We start from the raw sequence: 20,746 nt of genomic DNA on the forward strand, positions 1-20,746 counted from the left end.
TTTGGTTGTTTGTTTGAAATCTGTCTACTCCTTTAATGTAGGTGTTTATTGGTATAACCTTTCCTCTTGGCACTGCTTTTGCTATATCCCATAGGTTTTGGTATGTTGTGTTTTAATTTTCATTTGTTTCAAGAAATTCTTACATTTCCTTTTTATTTATTAACTTAATAGTCATCCAGGAGACTGTTTTAAATTTACATATATTTATACAGTTTCCGAAATTCCTCTTTTTATTGATTTCTAGATCGTTCCCATTTTGGTCTGAGAAGATAAATGGTATGATTTTGATTAAAAAATTCTTTAAGACTCATTTTTTTTGCTTTAATGTATGGCCTTTCCAGTATTCCATGTGCTGATTAGAAGAATGTCCATTCTGCAACTGTTTGATGGAATGTCCTGTGGACGTCTATTAGGTCATACTGGAGTATAGTGCTCTTTACGTTGATGTTTCCATGTTGATTTTTTCTCTAGATGACCTGTTCAATGCTGGGAGTAGGATATTGAAGTTCTTAACTTTTATTCAACTATAGTTGAATCTTGTTATTTTTATTCTTTCAGCTGGTCCATTTCTTTTGATTGCGGAATTTTTCATTTTCTAGAGATGGGGGTCTCGCGATGGTGCCCAGGCTATAGTGCAGTGACTATTCACAGGCATGATCCTACTACTGCTTCGCATGGGAAACATTTTTTAATGTGTTTAAGTATTGTTTAATTTCACAACTGAGAATTTGGCATTTTTATGTTCCAGACTTCATCCCTTTCTGAAAGGAAAGGATTGAAGGCCCAGGATGGCTGGCTATGGGCACAGAGAAATCAGCCTGTTTTGTGCAAAGGAAACCAGGTTCTGAAGCTTTAGTATTCTGACTCTTCAACTAAATTTTAATTGTAGATGTAAAAGATCAATACTGGAAGATAACCAGGACTGGAAATGAATGCAATAACTACCAAAATAGGAAAATACCAAAAAGATAAATGAACTATGGTAGTAGAAAAAATAGCTAACACTTGTTTTTCCATAGTTTAAATAATTTCTTCACATACATTATCTCCTTTAATGGATACTTGTTATAGTCCCTGAAAAAAAATAGGTATGCAATAAAAGCTTGCTGAATGGAGGAATTAGAATTCTTACCAGTGTCCAGCACATGGTAGTCACTCTATGTTTGGAGACAATTCTCCATTTGTGTCTTACATTTCTGCATAGTGAGCAGAGGAACTGACTTCCTTGTTATGAACTATTTCTTCAAAAATGTGTAGTAAACTGGCTTGGAAGGTAGTGATAGTGTCTTCTCCAGAGCAGGGGGAAGACTTGCTTACTTCCAAATATAACAAATACATCTTCTTTAGGAGCAAAAGTCAGACAAGTTTACCTCATTATAGAAGATTTGGGATGTTATGCTGAGGGTTTCTCACCTGTAATGTACTATACTACACAGAAGGTATCATTTGGCCCTCTTGATTTTACATTGTAGAATTTAAGCCTTGAGGAAGTGGCATGAATGTTGATATTCTGTTATAGGCATTGCTCTGAGCAGTAAACTATCTGCCTCTGATCCAGAAGTTTCATTTTTTCCTACCTGGATCCATTAGACTGTGAAAGGCTAATGTGTTAATTTGTAAGTAGGTTAAAGCCTCAGATCCTTCACGGTTTTTAATTCTTTATACATGCTTTTGCACTAGTTTGCATAATCTCAGAAAAGCTTAAAAAGTCAGAATAAGTAGCAAAATAGTTGATCAAAATCTAACAAAAATTACTTCCCTAACTGTGCAGAACAAAGCTACTGTCTTACCTTTTACTGAGGAAAAATAGAAACCATCTTGCAGTTGGGAAGAATAAGAGAAGTGAAAAAGGTAGAAGGCCAAAGCAATTATAGAAATGAGAAGAAAACATAGACATTGGAAGACAATAGAATTCAAACATGTGAGAAGTTAACTGTAATCTTAAGGAGAAGTTGATTTGGGAAGATTTCAAAGAAATATTGTGCCATTATGCTGGTATCGCTTCTTCATCAATCTCTGGAAGGACTAACAAAATACTACAGAGAGTGGTTGTTTCTGAGAAGGAGGAGAATGGGGTGGGAGAGAGAACGCTACTTTGAGTATTTTAAATTTTGTACCATCTGCAGCTAGATTTATTTTAAAAACATATATAATTTAATTTAAAACAACCTTTAAATGACCTTTAAAGTAAAGAAACACTAATATTTTTAGATTAAAAAATTATATAACAGAAATATATCTTTTTTAAAAGATTTACTGAGGACACTTCTTTTCAGAGTTTCTGGCAGTTTGGTTTTATGGAGGTAAAGACATCTTTACCTTTGAAACTGACTACCTTTGTTAAGAAAATTCTCCAGAATAGGCTCTTTCATTCTAAGTATGTGAGATAAGTAAGTACCCACCCAAAGCTCTTGGATAAAAGTGTAAGGTTATCTTGAATTGGAACGCATGCATTGTGCTCTGTTTAATGATGTCAACTGGATATACATATTTTACTTCTAAAAGAGGAAACAGAAGTAGTTTCCCTCAAAGATATTCAATAGGGACTACTAGTGCCCTGTACTGGGTTTGTTTAAGACTGAATGATTAAGAATTTGAGATGGTCTTGTCAGGAGTGTAGTGCTTGCTTGTAGTTGTGCTTTGGGAAGTCAAAGAGGTATAGTTTAGACAGGCTTAGAGTCATTCATAAGGAAGGCTGGTTTTGGGCACAGAGTGTGCCTCTTGCTTGAGTTCCCTGGCCCAGCCCCAGGAGGAGAATTGCAATAGCAAATTGGTCTGAATAGCTCTGATGACCATGGGCAGAAACCAAAGGGGTGGTTGGCTGTCTGAGGAGGCTCAGATAGTAGTCACCAGGAATTAACATTTTAAATTAATTAAACTATGCTGGAGGTCCTTAGGAATATCTCAGGGGAAGAGCCATGAGAAAAAGATGGAGTCTTTTTGTATTGTAGAAAGGGACTTGGAATTACACTGATAGTGAGAAGACCTTTTTTGGTACTCTACAGTGTTAAAATTGAACATTATGACTGTTTATTTAAACATGTTTAGATTTGTTTAAACATTCTCATCCTTTAGTAATTTAACCACTAAAGACATTGATAAAGTCAGGACTCCTGCTTGAATCTAAGTGGGATTTGGACCTGGCTAGAGTAAAAGTGTGGGTTGAGCCAACAGATGTCTATTTGCAGGGGAGGCTTAAGGAATATTATATAGGGAAGAATGAGTCAGTTTGCTGAAAACGCCAACAGTCTTTAGTGAAAAAGACTTAGTCATCAGTAAAGGTGGCATACTCAGAATAGAGTGTAGTTGTTATTGGGCTCCTGTTTGAGTCCCATGTCATTCAGAAAAGCTATAGGAAACAGGAAGGTCTGTTTCAGGGAAAGTTTGTAAAATATTGAGGTCACTCCAGCAGCTTTGGAATCCTGCTAACAAAAGCAAACGCTAAGAGGAGACCGTTTCTCTTCTGCTTTGCGTAGGTTAAGTCTGAGAAAGCCAGACAGTTCTACTGTAAGCATCACCAACATGATGAAATCAGTGCAGAGACTTCTTCCTAAAGATGCTCACTTCCGCACTGAAGCCTCATTGAGTACACATTATTGGTAGAGACTGGGTCACTTGCCTGAGTCCTAGCTGCAAGGGAGGCTGTTTCCCGGGTTCTGCCTTGACGATGCAGGACTCTTAAGCTTAAACATTTACCAAACAAAAAGAGAAAACTTGTCAGTCAGGACATCTGCAAATGTCTACAACAACGTGTACCTCTGAAGTTAAGCTGCAAGTGTTTGAAGTTGTGGGGCGAGGTATCAAAGAGCCAGCCTCGGATGTGGGTGTCTTGTGAGTCATAGGTTAGTAAGAATTTACCAACACCAGTATAGGTTTGAAAAGGAAAGTGCAGCGGGGTGCCTCAGCAACAGAGGACTGAGGTCACTGGAGTGGATATTTTCTTGGGAACATTTATGGTCCTTAACATAACCCTGCCTCTACTAAAAATACGAAAATTAGCTGGGTGTGGTGGTGTGTGCCTGTAGTCCCAGCTACTTGGGAGGCTGAGGCAGGAGAATCCCCTGAAACTGGGAGGCAGAGGTTGCAGTGAGCTGAGATTGTGCCACTGCACTCCAGCCTGGCAACAGAGAGAGACTCCATATTAAAAAAAAAAAAAAAAAAAAAAGGGAGCTTAAGGGTCATTTGGACCACATTAGCCACATAGGTCATGATAAATGATTACATGTGTGCATGTGTAGACATTTGGTGCCTTAATGTCAGCAAGCATTGCACAATGAGTTTCAACATGCATGCATTCTGGAGATGTGTAGAAATTCCAGTTACTTAAACGTTTTTAGGAAAGAAAGCTGGTACCAGATGCTGGCTTTAAATAATAAGGAAGTCTAATTACTTCTAAATTCCCCAGATAAGGAGTTTTGCTTCTGGATGGCCCGCTTGATGGTCACCAGGTGATCTTTTCTCTCCTCAGAAGTTCCTATTTAATATGCAGATATAAATAGTTTTGAAAATGTCTTAGTTATATCTACCTGTTACTAGTTGTATGTACCTATTACTTTTGTTGTGGATAATCACCTAGAACAGGAATCTTACATCTAAGTAGGATCCAGACATTTATAGTGTTACTGTGTAGGGGAGGAAAAATTATTTTGCCTATATCCTCCATAGTTCTTAGCTGAAACAGATTCCTGCAATAAAAAGCAAATTAACAAGAGAAAAACAAGCAAATTTTAAAAACATGTCTTATTCTGACTGGGGGAATACAACAAAAATACCTTAGACTGGGCTATTTATAAACAACAGAAATTTATTTCTCACAATTCTGGAGGCCAGGAAGCCCAAGATCAAGGCATCAGCAGATCTGGTGTCTGGTGAGGGCCTGTTTCCTGTGGATGGTCCTTCTTCTGTGTGCTCCCATGGTGGAAAGGGTGAATACTGTGTCCTCCTTTCAATCTCTTTTGTAAGGGAACTAATATCATTCATCAGGGTCCACCACTTAATACCCATCACAGTGCAGATTAGGTTTCAAGATGAATTTTGTAGAAACACAGATTCAGACCGTAGCACGTGCACAAATCCTATATATATGAGAGATAACTCAGAGAAAGGAGTGAATCTCTAAAGTAGATCTCAAAGGGGTGGTTTAAGCTTCAGGCTTAAATACCATCATTCTCTGAAACAGAAAGAAGGATGGAAAGGCCTGGTTAAGATGAGAAGGCTGAGAAAGGAACAAAGCTAAAGGTTGCTCTGCATATTTGAGTCAATGCTTTCTCCAATGATTAAGAGTTCTGGGGATTTAGTCATCATTTTCTTCTGGGTATAGAGGGGGAGATATCCTTACAAATGGAGGTTTCTATTAGATGTAAATTTCTCTTACAGAAGGGCAACTTTTCAGAACCATTCCTGTGTCTGCAGTTCCTCAAAGTAACCAACTCAGAATAATTATATTCTAGAAAGGCATATTTGGGGATGGTATATTCTGATCTCCAACAGTCATATTTTGGGATGGCATGTCCTGGGCTCCCTTATGTAGAAACTGATGGGTTAACATTGAGGAAAGTGAAGCTAACATGCATAAGGACTAAGAACCCTCCTGAGAGAGGAATTCATTCTTAGGGTGTAAATTGCCCCTTAGAAAGGGTAATTTTAATATGTTCATGTTATTTAAATTCATCCCCCAGGCTAGTCTCATTGGACTTATATGTGGTACAAGAGAGAGAAATGGAAAATGTTTTTTACTTTGTTAAAAGAAAACCTTTAGAAACATTAAATTTAACAGAGTTTGAGCAAAGACTGATTAATCAATCAGGCAGCTTGCAGAACCAGAATAGGTTCAGAGAAATTCCAAGGCTGTCACATGACCAGATAACGTTTATGGACAGGAAAAGGGAAGTGAGGTATAGAAAACAAAAGTGAGATACAGAAACAGCTGGATTGGGTGCAGCTGGGTCTTTGCCTTACTTGAACTTGCTGTGATTGGCTGAGACTCAGCTACTTTTTATTAGGAGTAGGTTACAGTCTATTTACACATCAAATTACATTACAGTTCATTATGGGGAAACCTTTAGTCTGAATCTAAATATGTAAACCTTTAGGCTGAACTTAAATATGTAAATATGAACTTAAATAAATATGTAAATATCTAAGGAGTAGGTTACAGTCTGTTTACACATCAAGTTAGGTTATAGTTCATTATGTACAGAATAACCTTTAGGCTGAACTTAAATAAGTAAGGAGGCAGCTTTAGGTCAAACTTAATTTAACAACTTAAATCTTTTGAAGACATCAAGCAAACAAGCACTTTACTCTCAGGCTTCTCCAAAAGGGCCTAACACAAGGGAGGAAAGTACATTTCCAGCTTCACAATGCACCATCATCCTCCATTGCTGTAGGAGCACAGATGGTGTCCAAGACAGACTCAGGGAAGGATGAGATGTGGTAGCCATGTGGGGCCCATGCAGTCACCTGACAAGACAGCCACCAGGAATCCTAGACATAATTGGGGGTGGTCTTAGGACATGCATATAAAAGCAAGGAAAATTTTACAAAATCACTCTTAAGGTGACTTAGAACCTGGAGAAAAATCAGTTTATACGTGTATTTTATTTTTGATCTATGACTATTTTCTTGGGATTGTTTTGCTGCTAAATAGGACTATTTTCAGATACTCAAAGTCACTATTCAGATTGAATTCAAATAACTGCAAAAGGTTTTCATTTTAAATGGAACCTTACCATGTATTTAAAATAAACACTTAGATATTAATGTATATTAGTGATGGATGCATATTAGCAGATATTAATTGGTTTTATAGAGGAAAAGTATACATCTGTAAGACTTAAAGCAAATATATGATATAAAAGGAACTATTTTTAGTGATTAAATTGAATTGCTGGCATATTGCAATATTTCAAAGGTCCCTTGTGGGAGATTTGCTTATATTCTGGAACTTTACTTTATTGGAAAAAAACCCTCAATGTTATAAAACTTGAATATTTTCAGGAAGCAAAAGGCATTTTCAAATATAAGTTGTTCAAGGAACATTAGGTCTCTTATTGCTTGAATCAATGGGGAAAAAGCTAAATGGTTTTAAAAAAGGTTTGAAGCAACCAAAAAGATAATCTTTCTTTTCTTCTGGCAGTCAACTTAAATGACGAACAAGTATAGTGAAATGACTAGTTGTTAAATTTTGACTTTATTTACACATTAAATTATAAAAATAGAAGGAAGCTCTTTGCCATTTAAATTTTCCACTGTGAGGTTTATAACTTTACCAGAGCTGAAAACAAATGAATATTTTTGAAATAAGATTTTCAATAAGGGAGAGGATGAAGCAAAAACTTCACAGCAATTAAACTCTTATAAAGAATAAAATTAATTTCAAACTGCTTGGAACTTTCAGAACTCCATGTTACCAATGAAACTTTAATTTTTAAATAGGTAACTTTAAGGAAAAAATTATATTCTTAAAAACAAAAGGCTCTAAAAGAGCAAGATTGTCTGTTGTAATGGAAGCTTTCTCCTTTAATTCCTTTATTTATTGTGTTTGATCAAAGTAGTCAGGGTCAAGTGTACAGAACTGTTACATGAGATACACATCTGGGGAGTAAAGGTCAGTGAAAGATAAAGTGAGCTAAGGTAGAGAGGCTTTCTGGACTGAAGCCCAACAGGACTGATTTACTTGGAAAGAATGAAAGCCGACAAGCTTCTTCAATTCAGAGGAGTCAGGAACATGATCTACTTGGTGATGCAGCTGTTTTATGAAAGGAGCTTTATTCTGGGCCTTCATTGTTATCTTCCTAATAAATTACTTTGAGTACAAATGCTATCTTGAAGAGCACAAAACACTTTACGAAGTCATTTTGGAGGATATTTGTGTATGTATATATATATACACACACACACACACATATGATATATATACGCATATGTATATACATGAATGATATTCCAGTACTAATAATTTGAATTTAACCTTGACACACTTTGTTTTCTCAATTTTAATACATGAAATGATGGCCATTGAATAAAAGGTAGTATTTAGAGGCTGTATTAGTGCAAAAATACCAATTTTCAGGTTAAGATGCCCAGTCATAGGGATAGTGCAGTTTATTGCAAAATAAATCAGAAATCAGAGGCACAGCTTAGGGTTGAATTTTATTCCAGAGTTCCTGATCTGTATCTCCCAGCAGGAATGATAAATTAGGGCAGCTGCAATTGGTTCCAAGTTTTCTAGGATCTTGAATGACTGGAAACCTGGTGGTATTCAAAGAAGCATCTCTTTGTTTAAATCACTTACCTGACAACACACACCCTTTCATCAAGCAAAGTAATTAAGAGCGTTTTCACACCTTTATACCTCCATTAGATTGTGCTTTGTTACATGATTTCTTCAGTGTGGCTTCCTTTGATTTTTTAAAACTGATTTTTTTTCAAAAAAACCTTTGTGTTGTATTTAGTGTAAATACTTTCTTTCTTTTACTCTGGAATATGTCCTCTTTCATCTTTTTGATATTTAAGAAATGTTTTCCCTGACACGGATTGTATTTGTCAATCATTCTTTTTCTCCCACACTTGCTATGGTTCACTGTGGGTATACTATTGATCTTGGGATTGACCACATGTCTTGCTTGGGCTAATGGAATATGGAAAAAATGACTATACAAATTCTACTCTAAGAGACATTGTATATTCTCTCACCCTCTTGCATTCTGCCATCTGCTACAAGTTGTGTATGCACTGCAAAGCTTTTAGTTCCAATATGATAGACATATAGATCGGAAATAAAAAGATCTACAGCTTGAAGTAGAATTACCTGGCCACCTTGTAAAATTTTGGGAAATAAATGAATGCTTTTTGTTGCAAGCCACTAAGATTTTAGACACGTTTGTTATGCAGCAATATCAGAGGAGAATCTGACTAATATGTCCTCAACTTTTACTTCTTCAAAATCTGCACTCCATAGACAAATGAAAGAATAATAGAATGAGTATCTCTATGCTCTTTACTTAATTCAACCGTTGTTAACATTGTGTCATTTTTATTCCATCTATCTCTTATTTTTGGGAGACCACTGAAAAATTGTAGGCATCTGATACTTTCATAGAAATACTTTAATTTATAGAATGTCTAAGAATAAGAACTGTCTTAGACAGTATAGTCGGCTATAATAAAAATACCATAGAGTGGTGGTTTAGACAACAGAAATTTATTTCTTCCAGTTCTGAAGGCTGAGAAGTCCAAGATCAAGGTGATGGCCAATTTGGTTCCTGGTGAGGGCCCTGTTCCTCACATGGTGGAGAGAGAGAGGTGTCATCTTTCTTGTATCTATTTTTATAAGGGCACTAATGCCCTTATGAAGGACCTAATTACCCCTCAAAGACACTAGCTTAATACAATTACCACGGGAATTAGAGTTTGGACATAAGAATTTTGAGAGAACACAAAGATTGAGTCCACAGCATAGTGTTCTTTACTTTTCATTAGTTCAACTTAATGTAGTTTATAAATGATTAGAAATTATCTTAATTTTATCTTAAAAGAAATGCATAAAAATGATCGAAACAAGGTAATCTACTACTATAGAAAAGGTAATAATAGCGTAGGGACATGGTGTATAAAAAACAACCACAGCCAACCCATAGTGAGTTGAAACTGTCCAACAACTTCTTGGAAAACATTATTTTCAATTTTATTAAATGTAAGTAAAGATAATGATTTATAAGTGCAGCCACATATATTTTATCAGCATTACCGAGGGCTCAGGCAATGAAGTGTTTTAAGCTATCTAAGTTTAGTGGCACATAAATCCATCCAGTGCCAGCATGCTAGGAAGTGTAGAGAATTATAGGCTGGCATGAATTCCTAATGTGACTCAGCATAATGTGTGTTGCCTGCTGAACACTTTCAAATGAATTGATGAAGATTTCCATGGGCCACACTCCTTTAAACTTCATGCTCAAGGTTGTTTCTTGTACGTTAGCAATAAAGACCTGAATAAATACCCAGAAAGGAGGAAGGAAAAGAAATCACAGACATGTGTGGTTTAGAAAGGTAAAATAGCGTAGAACAAACTTCTGAGCTGGACTTTGGCACCAGATGGAACTGGGTTTTAATGCTGGGTCTATCTAGGTCTATCCTTCCTTTCCTAGTTATCTTTGGCAGCTTTTTTTTTTTTTTAGATAGAGTTTTGCTCTTGTTGTCCTGGCTGGAGTGCAATGGTGCAGTCTCAGCTCACTACAACCTCCCCATCCTGGGTTTAATGGATTCTTCTGCCTTGCCCTCCAGGCAACTGGGATTACAGGTACCTGACACTACTTCTGGCTAATTTTTGTATTTTTATTAGAGACAGGGTTTTACCATGTTGGCCAGGCTAGTCTCACCTCTTGACCTCAGGTGATCTGCCTGTCTTGGCCTCACAAAGTGCTGGGATTACAGGTGTGAGCCACTGCATCCAACAATGGGCCAATTTTTAAACTTCTGTATGCTTGTTTTTCTCATCTATAAAATGGGAATAATACCTCAGTAGGTTTCATTTAGTAGTAAATTATTAATTAAATACAATTATTAATGTGTTCATATTTACAGCATTCTCTGTAACCTTCCTGGTCTGCAATAGACATGAGCCTTTGCTCATTTAGTTTGCCTTCCTTTCCCCATGTCTAAAAGACAAAGGTTTTTCAGGCTGCTTTGGTAATAACAGAGGAAAAATAAGAGAAAAATCAGTGTCAGAGCAGCATGGTGATCATGCCCCTGCAGGAGGCAGCATTCATTAGGGGGACAGAACTCATTGGGAGGATGATCACAGGGGTGGGATGTGGCTGGGGGGTGAAAAAAGACTCTTCTGGGGCACAGCTCAGTTAGAAGGGAAGCACTGTGTCCATGAGCCCTCATATATTTTAGTAGATATAGGTCTGGATTGGAATCTGGATTTAATTGCAAACCACCCCATGTTCTGGACTATGAAAGTTATAATTTAACAGAAAACATGTGTACAGTCTTAAGGCAGTGTCTTGCACATGGAAGTGGTTGGTAGACGGGCATTTTAGTACATGTTTAGAGACGGTAAGCATCTTAGAGCCACCTAGCCAGTGGTGCTCCAACTTTCACTGTGAAAACCACTGAAGATGCTTGTATATATCATGGCTTCTGGCTCCCACATCCATGGGTTCTGGTTTTGGTCTGAGGTGAGACAGAAGCTTCCCTTTTCTTTTTTTTTATTTATTTATTGCTTTATTCTTAATAAACACTTCTATGATTCTGATTCAGGTGGTCTGTGAACTATAGCTTGAGCCTAGATTCAGATGCTTCTATTTTTAATTTCCCTTCCTGGAGCTTTTCTAGAGAAACTCTCTTTGTAGGCACAATAAAACATACATAAGAATAGTTACTTCAACATTTTTAGGGGTTAAAAACTGGAAAGAGTCTAACTAGCCCTCAACTGATGGACAGTTAACAAAAGTGTACTGCATTCATATAATGCAATGCTATGCAATAATTAAAAGAGACTAAGGGAGATGTGTATTTTCTGATGTGGAAAAGTCTGTAAGACATATATTGCTTAGTTAAAGCAAGTTACAGAACAAGATGTACAATGTGAAACTATTAAACACAGAGTGAACAATACTACCGATTTTGTGTGTGTGTGTGTATATATAGATATACACATACACTTATGGATATATGATATAAATACTTGAAAGGGTTTGAAAGGGTTGATACATAATAACTGTTCATCTTAAGACAGCAGAAGCAGGAGACAGCAATTGAGGTGTTGTTCTCTGTAATGTTCTATATGTTTACAGGAAAAATGTATTCATATATTACTTGTGTAATTTAAAAATTCTATGAATAAAGACCTAGGTCAACTCTTTCATTTTATTAAAACGAAGAAACTGATATTTGTCTGCCAAATGTCTTGGACAATGTGGTAAACTCAAAGATACACTTCTTGTGCTTGATTGCTTATAATTGCTTGTAGCCAGTGCAGTAGCTTTCTTCAGCATGCTCAGTTGAGCTAATTAGGCATTTTAGATGAGGATGCAGTAGCCATAGCCATATCCTCAGCATCAGGAGGAGGCAATGAATGTTAAGAAAAGGGCAGCTGGGGCTGGATAGGGATATGCTAGGTAGTGGCTTGAATAAACTTGAGCTTGTCAGTGTCCAGCAGTGATCAGTTCCCCAGAAACACTAAAATGAGGAGGGGATAGATAGCTTCCACCATGCCCATCAATTTACAGTGAGAAATATAACTGCATGGGCTACTGTAGTTATATCAGCAAGACCATAACATTCTATTGAAGTGGACCGCTAAGGAGAAAGCCAAGTGATAATTAGAAATCCACTTCGTAACTTACATGAGCAATCACTATATAAAATTATTTGAAGTCTTATGATCAATGCATTCTCTCAGAGGAAAAAATCAGAGAGCACTTGGTGAGTGTAGAATCTGAAGGAGAGGATTGATAGTAATCAAAATATTTCATGGCATCTGGCTAAATTAATCAGCCGCATTCAGCTCATAATGGATATCTACTTATTAATGGGAGTGAAATATTTAAGTCTCATTGGCTTATGTTCCTTGGGACTGTCTGGGTGGATGGTAATTCTGTTTATGCCATATACCCTCTTTTCTCTATATTTTGATAGTTGTATATTATATATGTTAATATATTAAATCATATCACCATTTTTCTGCTCCAGGATTTAATTGGGTTATCTTTGTATCTCTGCTCTTTGTGTTCTTACAGTTCAATGTACTTGCCATCTCTGCATCTCCGCAATTGGGGTGCTCTTATCCCTCTGATTTCCTCTATCTAGATGATTCCTTTGTCATTCAGATTCCTTTGTCATTGTAGCAGTTTAAAGGTCAGCTTGTTAGAACAGCTTTTCTCAGCACCCAATCTAAAAAAACCACTCATTCATCCTATTACTTTATTTTAGTTTGTATGTGATGTTTATTCGCTTGTTAATATCTGATATTTACTGTTTACACGTGTGTGTCTTAATTTTTGGTTGTATTTCCCAGCAGGATATAACCTTCATGAAAGCAGGTCTTTGTCAATCTTTCTCCTGCTCTTTGCTCAGCACCTAGAACAGAATGTGGCACTTGGAAGGTTTTCATGACAACTGTTGAATGAATAAATCAGGAAGCCCATAGCCCTTTTGTAATTTACAAGTTTGTACATTGTATCCTCCAATAAAGACAAAGATATCTTTTTAAAAATAAACCTGGCCAAGAATCTATATATCTTGGTCAGTTCTCAATGGGTGGCAGCTAATTCAGTAAAGACTGTGAATGGAGGGGAAGAGTGTGTGGTTCAGAAAAGTCACCTAGGTGTCTATTCTGCAGTGAGGGCTTACTCAGCAATGGAAGCAGATGCTTCTGAATGCCTACATGCTGCCCAGATCACAGATTACAGTGGACACACTTCAGAAAGCTATAGTATTTACTAAACAGGAGAGTTGTTTGACATTATGGTGCTATGAATTTAATGTATTGGGACGAAAGTCCTATAAACCAATGGCGATGGTGGATAAAGTCAGGCCATTGAAGAGCTAAGGCTTCAGTATTCCCAAGGCATTTGCATTTCATCAGATTTCAGAGCTTTTCTTTAGACTTTGAAAAGGTTGCCACTCCCTTTATCACAAGGCACTCACTTCTCATTGGGTAGGGGCAAACCTTGAAAGAAATAAAACAGACTACTGTCTAATGGTAAATGAGATTGAATTTTCCAATGTGCCATCTGGGAGAGGAATTGCTGACAAGGAAACATCCATAAGGTAGGAGATGATTACAAACATTGATTTATCTTCCGCACTTTTTGCAATAAGATCCCAGGCTGAAAAAGGTCATGTTGATATAATTTGCCTCTAGGAAATAAGAATATGAATAGAAATGATAAAACTATGCAATTGATAACGGGTAGTTTTTCCTCTCTGGTATTAAATCTATTTTTTTGTATTGATTTTTGGAGTATGGAAGTTGTGGTGTGGAGCATAGAATCATTCTTAATTTTAAAGTTACTAAATTTGTGAATATCTGCGAGATAAGTAGAATAAACAAATGCCGAAGAGATAATATGACATATTGGCATTACTGAGGTAGAACGACATATTTTTGGTATTATGCAATAATTAATATCTTTCGGAGATAATGTACAACAAACATCTTAAAAATCAGATTTTGTTTAGATTTTAACAGTGTGGTGTATCTTCTATTAAGATAATATAGGTAGTTGCATAAAAATATATTTCCTCTCATAACAATGATCTAGTAAGAGAAAAATATATTTTGCTTTTAAAGACATATTATGCCTCTGGTATTTTACAGAACAATTATAATAATAAAAATTTAATATGCATTTAGTTTTCTGTGATAGAATTAATGGAATGTTACATTTCTACATATATTTTATTTTCATTTTATTTTCACTCCCTCTTGTAAAAGATTTATAATTCATGAATAAAAATTAACTGCTGGCTTAAACCTGACTTGTAGATTTTTAGGAAAGAAACTAAGGCTTATATATTATGTTTTTTCTACCGGTATTCAGGGAAAATCATTATGGCCATCTATTTAGATGCTAAATGCTATTTGCATTTAAATTTCATAAAGAACTCTGTCATTTATTTTCCATTTTGAAAAGTCAGTTTTTCTAATGATATATCTGCACTAAAAGGAAAAAAGAAGAAAATGCTATGCTTCTATGAGAATGAAGTCAGACAAGTCATTAAACAGAAGAATTTCATCCAAAGATCTCCCTAAAAAACAATTTTTCTCCTGAAATTCACATTTTATCAATTCCTATTCTCTTCTCTCCCCTTAAGTTCATTGGCAGAATCCCAAACTAAAACTAAGAGGTATAATTTTGAATCTTTAGAAACCAATTAAGTACAGATATACAAGGTATCAATTAGGCCAAAGGTAACAAAGAAGATATTTAATTAAAACATGACATCCTTTATCCCATTTCCTTTATTGTTGAATAAAGACTAGATACTTGGCTGCTTTTTTCAATTTCTGGGATTTATGAGATATCAAGCAAGAGTCTGTATTAGAAAAGAAGCTTTATTTTCATTTATGTGATACCTACTGTAGTAATATGACTTTTACTATAATTTAGTCCTACTGGTAGCTTATAAGATTTGAAATCTAAGTGCTTTGTGTAATCTCCTTCCAAGTGTTTTAATTAACATTCTGCTATGATGAACCCCACACACCATTACCTGGCTAATTGCTTGAGTTACAGTGCTTATACAATGCCATTCTTTGTCCTTGGTCTTTTGGGGTATTAAATAGCAAGGCTGTCCTGAAAGAGGAAGTTACTGCTGTTTTTCATGTGATGCATTAACCTCTTGGTAGCTTTGTCAGGGACAGACTCCCTTCTGTTCTTCTCTGGGTGGATCCCAATCCTAATGCTTATCAGAGATGTCTTATTTTCAACTCTCCAGGAGAGCCCTTGACTTCTCAAGGGTCTAACAGAGCCACTGCCACAGGCAGAGTTTTCCATGAGCTGACTCCCAGCATGGAATGGACCCTGGACCAAGTGACAAAATGAGAATGTAATGGTATTTAATTCTTCAGCACTGACTATGATTAGGCAGAATTTGTTGGAAAAAGAATCTTAATACATTAGAAGTAGAAAAGGGGTTAGAGCTGGCTCTTGTAGTCTGAATTCATTGTTTTTGATGTAAGGACACTACTTTCCTCCTGATAAAGGGACTTACCTTATCCTCAGCAAGGTGTTAGTGACCAAGGCTTAGGGCTCCTTTTTATGAGCCCAGATCCAAGATGAAGTCTTGAAGCCTGATGCCAAATTATGGAGTTTGAACAAAGCAGGAAAGTGCTAGGGTCACCGTGCCAACACACCCCAAAAAACTGCTGTGTAGCCTATAATCCTCTCATGTTTTCTACCTATCTTCGATGTTGATACCAGTCAGTGACAATGGCATTATGAGTAGTGAAGGGTAATTAAGGGAATTTTCTAGGACTTTTTGAGAACTAGAGACACAGTAAGAACCAACTTTTGTACCTATAAGCTAGATTGACTCTAAAATGACTATTCTTGGAAATTTCTAATTAAAATATAACAGAGCCTGCCCTTTCCTTGACCCAGGATGCTAAATGGTTCTGAAACTAGTTCAGATTTCAATGACAGGAGAAAAATGAATATCTTTTGGAATATGTAATGTCTGTTGACATCTTTGAACTTCTGATTTTTCTGAAGTTTGTTTATAAGATATTTCTGAGCCCTAGAATAGGTTTAGAACTCTCTGGATTGAAAAAAAAAAGATCTTAGACATTGTGGAAATGAAAGACATATGGGAGTTGGGTAATTGAAACTAGTTTCATAATAAAGCATTTATTTAACGCTATATCTTTAGTAGTTATATTTTTATATTTCATATTTGAGTGCCTTACATTCGAGCATTCAAGTGAACTTATAAAAGGATCAACACAGGCTTTCAACACTGAGAAGCCAGGCTGTCAACAGAAAGTAAGCTGTTAGTAATGAAAATTCCATATCTATCACCGTATCTGAAAAACATCTTTTGCTTCAAAGACAGATTCCTTTTATGTAAAGCCCACTCATCTGATAGGTTCTGTATTCTGAAGCTTCCTCAGAGCCTCCCCTTTAGGACAACTCTGGTTACTTCTGGATAGACTGGATGGAGCAGGAATGAGCTTCCATTTGTTTTACATAATAATTCCCTCCTGAGGAACACCCCACCACAGGCATTCTGCTTGGTCTCTAAAAAGGTGAAGAGGTGAAGAGGTTTGCTTACTTATTTTAATGGATAGATAAATTCTTCATATCAAATAAATAGAAAAGTCTCAGTGAAATTTTACTTCATGGAGAGTTTCTAACATGGAACCAGTTTGTCTCCATCATGGGTTTTTGTTCACATAACACAATTTAATGAAAATGTATTATGGACATACATAAGTTTTCAATTCAGGAGTGCATAACAACTTTGATAGATTATTAACTGCTGCCAGGACCAGTTTATTAACTGGCAAGTGAACAAATCAATCAACATGTTTGGACCCCATTGCTTTATCTTTTAAAAAATTAATGGACTTTATTTTTTAAGCAGTTTTAGGTTTACTAAAAAATTAAGCAGAAAGAGCAGAGAGTTCCCATATACCGCCCTCCCTCACTCTTAACACCCAGCTCCCCATTGCTTTTTTAATCAGTGGAATACATCATCTTGCAAAATTTAATTCAGGCCCGTTATCCAGTCACACACCCACAGATGCACACTGTCCCCTTCCCTCACCTCCTTTAGTTCTCTTTTTTCATAAAATAAGAAAACTACTATAGCAGATATAGTCAGAATCACTGTGAGGGAAATAAAAACGGTGAAACTGAGTAGTAATAATTTTGTTCTTACTTTTGCCTAATCCAATCCTTAAACGTTTTTTTAAAGGTTATGGAGACATGGAGCTTTGTTGTGCCCAAATTTAGGCTACATTTTTACCTGTCTTCTCACCCATGCAGGTGACTTCACTTTTCTATCAACTAGTCACTGAGTTATTACTTGGTCCTGCCCTAGCTTGATTGCTCTGGGAAGTGGAGTTCCTTCTCCATAACCAACCCATATAGGGTTGGTTATGGCATACACAAATCTCAACTGTCACTTGTAATGTTCTGCTCCCTGTCCTACAGCTTTTATTTAAGGCAGGATGAGAGGAGAAGAGGAGGAACTGAAAAAGTGGTGGCATCCATAGAGGCAAGAGTTTCCACATTTGCGGCTGGACTCTTTTTATGGTATTATATTCTGGACCAAAGCCAAACCCTTTCCATCTGACAGAAAAATGCTGAGAATATCTTACTTTTCTTCATACTTGTTAAATACAAGAAGCATTTAGCTTGGTAGGATGTAATGTTATATTCAATGTCCTTGATAAAATTGTAATGGATTCACTTATTTAGACACTCGGGAAGAAACAACCTTGTACTGCACAATAGAAATTATGATGCTCTTGTTGCCTCTATCAACACAAAGGGATGGGTCTATCAGAGCTGACTACAATCACTCTGGAATTGCTCTTAAAAAATAAAGTGGGAAATAGAAAGCTGTAGTCATTAAGTTTCTCCTTCTTCCTTTTGATACGGCAATTTGTGAATGAACTCAAGATTTGAGCTCTAAAGACCTACCTGTATGAGTTTACTAGAAGAACTGGGGCAAGAGGATATAACTTATCAGAAATTCTCCCTAATTTATCTTCATGGCTGCATAGCATGGAAGGTGCAATGCTAGGCATCTTAAAAAGGAAAATTGGATTGTGCCATGAATGAAGCTCTGAGGAAGGAGATGTAAATAGTGGCAGCAACTGCCTCTACCCATTTTCCTTTTCCTGATATTCTTGTGTAATATTCTCTTGTCTGAAATAACCTTTCCTTGTCACTCTTTATCGAATACTCCTATTTATTTTCTGTGTAGCACCTAATTATAGTCTGAAATGTTTATTTGTTTACCACAAGATATTTATGACTCTCATTGAAAGGTAATCTCTATGAGAGTATATATTTTATCCTATAACTCCTGAATATAATTTGGTGCTTGACACAGAGTAGGTTTTAATAAACATTTGTTGACTGAATTTAAGGAATAGTGAAAAGAAGAAAGAGAAGCATGAGTATGAGAAGAAACACAGCATAAAATATTGCTGCAAATAAAAGAATGTGAGAAATTAAAAGTAGCTATTCAAATAGTAAAGAAATGCTATAGACATAATGGCTCATTTTATAATTCCATAGAATATACAGGGTCAGAGGGGAAGAATGCTTTATATAAGGTTAAGAAGAAAAGGTCACCAGTTTTGTAGCACAAACAATATATGCATACATATCCGTTTGCCTAAAACTATTTCAACAGTATTTATATTTATATTAGAATTAGCATTTAAGAATGCAACTGGAATACAGTATTAGCATGGGCAATACATTTGAAGGCTCAGAACACTGTGGGAGTGCTATGGTTTGAATGTATCCCCCAAGGTTCATGTGATAAAAACTTAATTCTCAATGCAACAGTGTTGAGAAGTGACTAGGTAATCACTTGTCAACATTAATGTCACTATTTTTGGGGTGGTTGTTGTAAAAGTGAGTTCAGTCCTCTCTTGAGCTGTCTTGCCTTTCTTTCTTTCTCCATGGGAAGAAGGCCTGGACCAGATTCTGATTCCCTGATATTGGACTTCCCAGCTTCCAGAACTGTGAGAAATATATTTCTTTTCTTTATAAATTACCCAGTTTGTAACATTCTATTATAGCAACACAAAATAGACTAAAACAGGAAGAATTGTTTGAAAAACTTTTGGGACATAATTTGATCCAGGCAGCTTCTAATAGATAAAGATATTGTGGATTGATGAGGAATGATTGTGGTAAGAAGAAAGAGAATGTAGAATTCAATATAGGACAGAACAAGGGAGGCAGGATGGGATTTTATAGTAAAAGAAATGGACATAAAATTAAATGGAAAAAAAACAAACAAAAAAATTAAATGGAGAAGAAGATATGATAACAAGATTTGCTCTCAGGCCACTATAGGCATGTTAGGCAGAAAGGAATTTAATATAGATAACTAGGTGCTTATTTAATCATTGAAGGGGGAAGAAGCAAAAGGCAAGGATGGCTGTCACTAGCTGTCAGGTTTGCCTTGAGCCTTCAGAGAATCAGGAAATTGCTACTGCTGTCCATGGCAGGAATTGCAGATACAGTTACCGTTAGTCACATACGCCTATAAGAACCAAGGCAGGTATTTACATTGGTGCGCCAGAAGCCATTCTAAAACATCACATCTGCCATGCATTTGCTGTCTGCTGTCTGCAGAAGAATGAGGGCTTCTATTTTCTTTCTGTCTCTCCCAGTCCATGTAGGTGTCTCTCACTGGAAAATACTAAACTGGAACCCTCATGTCCAGAGATTCTGGAAAATTTAGTTCCCAGACTTTGAGGCCCTGAGATCTGGGGGAGCAGATAAAGCAGGATGGGAATAACATCAAATGCCCAAATGCAATCTCAGTCTGGCACAATTTGAGAATAAGAAAAACTTGTCACTGCTTTAAAATATTTCTGGCTGATTTCATTAGATCTAATCTTCATTTAAAAAATAGTCAATAATTACTGAGGGCACTATGATAGGAGCTTTTCATGTATGATCTCATTAAGTTTCACAACCTTACAAGATGAAACTACTATTATTATCTCATTTTAGAAAGGAAGAGCCAAGACTTAGAGGGGTACAGTATCTTGCTCCAAATCACTTAAAAAGTGGAAGATTTGAAACTTGATCTCAGGACTGATTTTCTACAAAGTGAATGGCTTTTAGTCCTTATACTATACTACTTAATAGTTATTAAAATTTATTTATAATCTGTGGCTTTAGCCGTAACATAAAACTTGTCAATCATCTTCCAAATGTGCACTATTAGGTCAGTGTGAACATCTTACTTCTACTGGGGAAAAAACTAACGAATCTTCAAAGAATGTTCTCCCAATCTTGGGCACCATCTTTTTAATGGGAGTGAAGAGTACACCATTAGAAGAAACATAATGCCTCCTACATTTAGAATAAAACTTTATAGAATCAGCTAAATTTTATGCATTAATAGAGTGGTCACTGTTATAAAACCTCGTCACAGAATCTCAGGGAAGGTAAATTCAAGATCATAGCATCTGCAAGAGCCCTTCTAATAGCAAGCATCTCAACAAGAGGTGGCCCAAATTCTGCTTGAACAC

At 36.3% G+C, this 20,746-nt stretch overlaps 1 protein-coding gene across 7 annotated transcripts in view; it reads left to right on the forward strand.

The window, feature by feature from the left end:
* OTOL1 (otolin 1) overlaps positions 1-20,746 on the forward strand; it is an 84,768-nt gene that overhangs the window by 49,142 nt on the left and 14,880 nt on the right. Inside the window, exon 6 of one of the 7 annotated variants that reach the window (XM_064378882.1) lies at positions 19,168-19,219. The exons of the other annotated variants lie outside the window; for them this stretch is intronic. The gene's annotated coding sequence lies outside the window, so the exon portion shown is untranslated. The remainder of the gene's footprint in view (positions 1-19,167; positions 19,220-20,746) is intronic. 7 annotated transcript variants of the gene reach the window in all.

The sequence above is a fragment of the Aotus nancymaae genome, unplaced genomic scaffold (assembly GCF_030222135.1).
Source record: "Aotus nancymaae isolate 86718 unplaced genomic scaffold, 86718_ANA_hifiasm-v0.15.2.pri h1tg000019l, whole genome shotgun sequence".
Lineage (NCBI taxonomy): Eukaryota > Metazoa > Chordata > Mammalia > Primates > Aotidae > Aotus > Aotus nancymaae.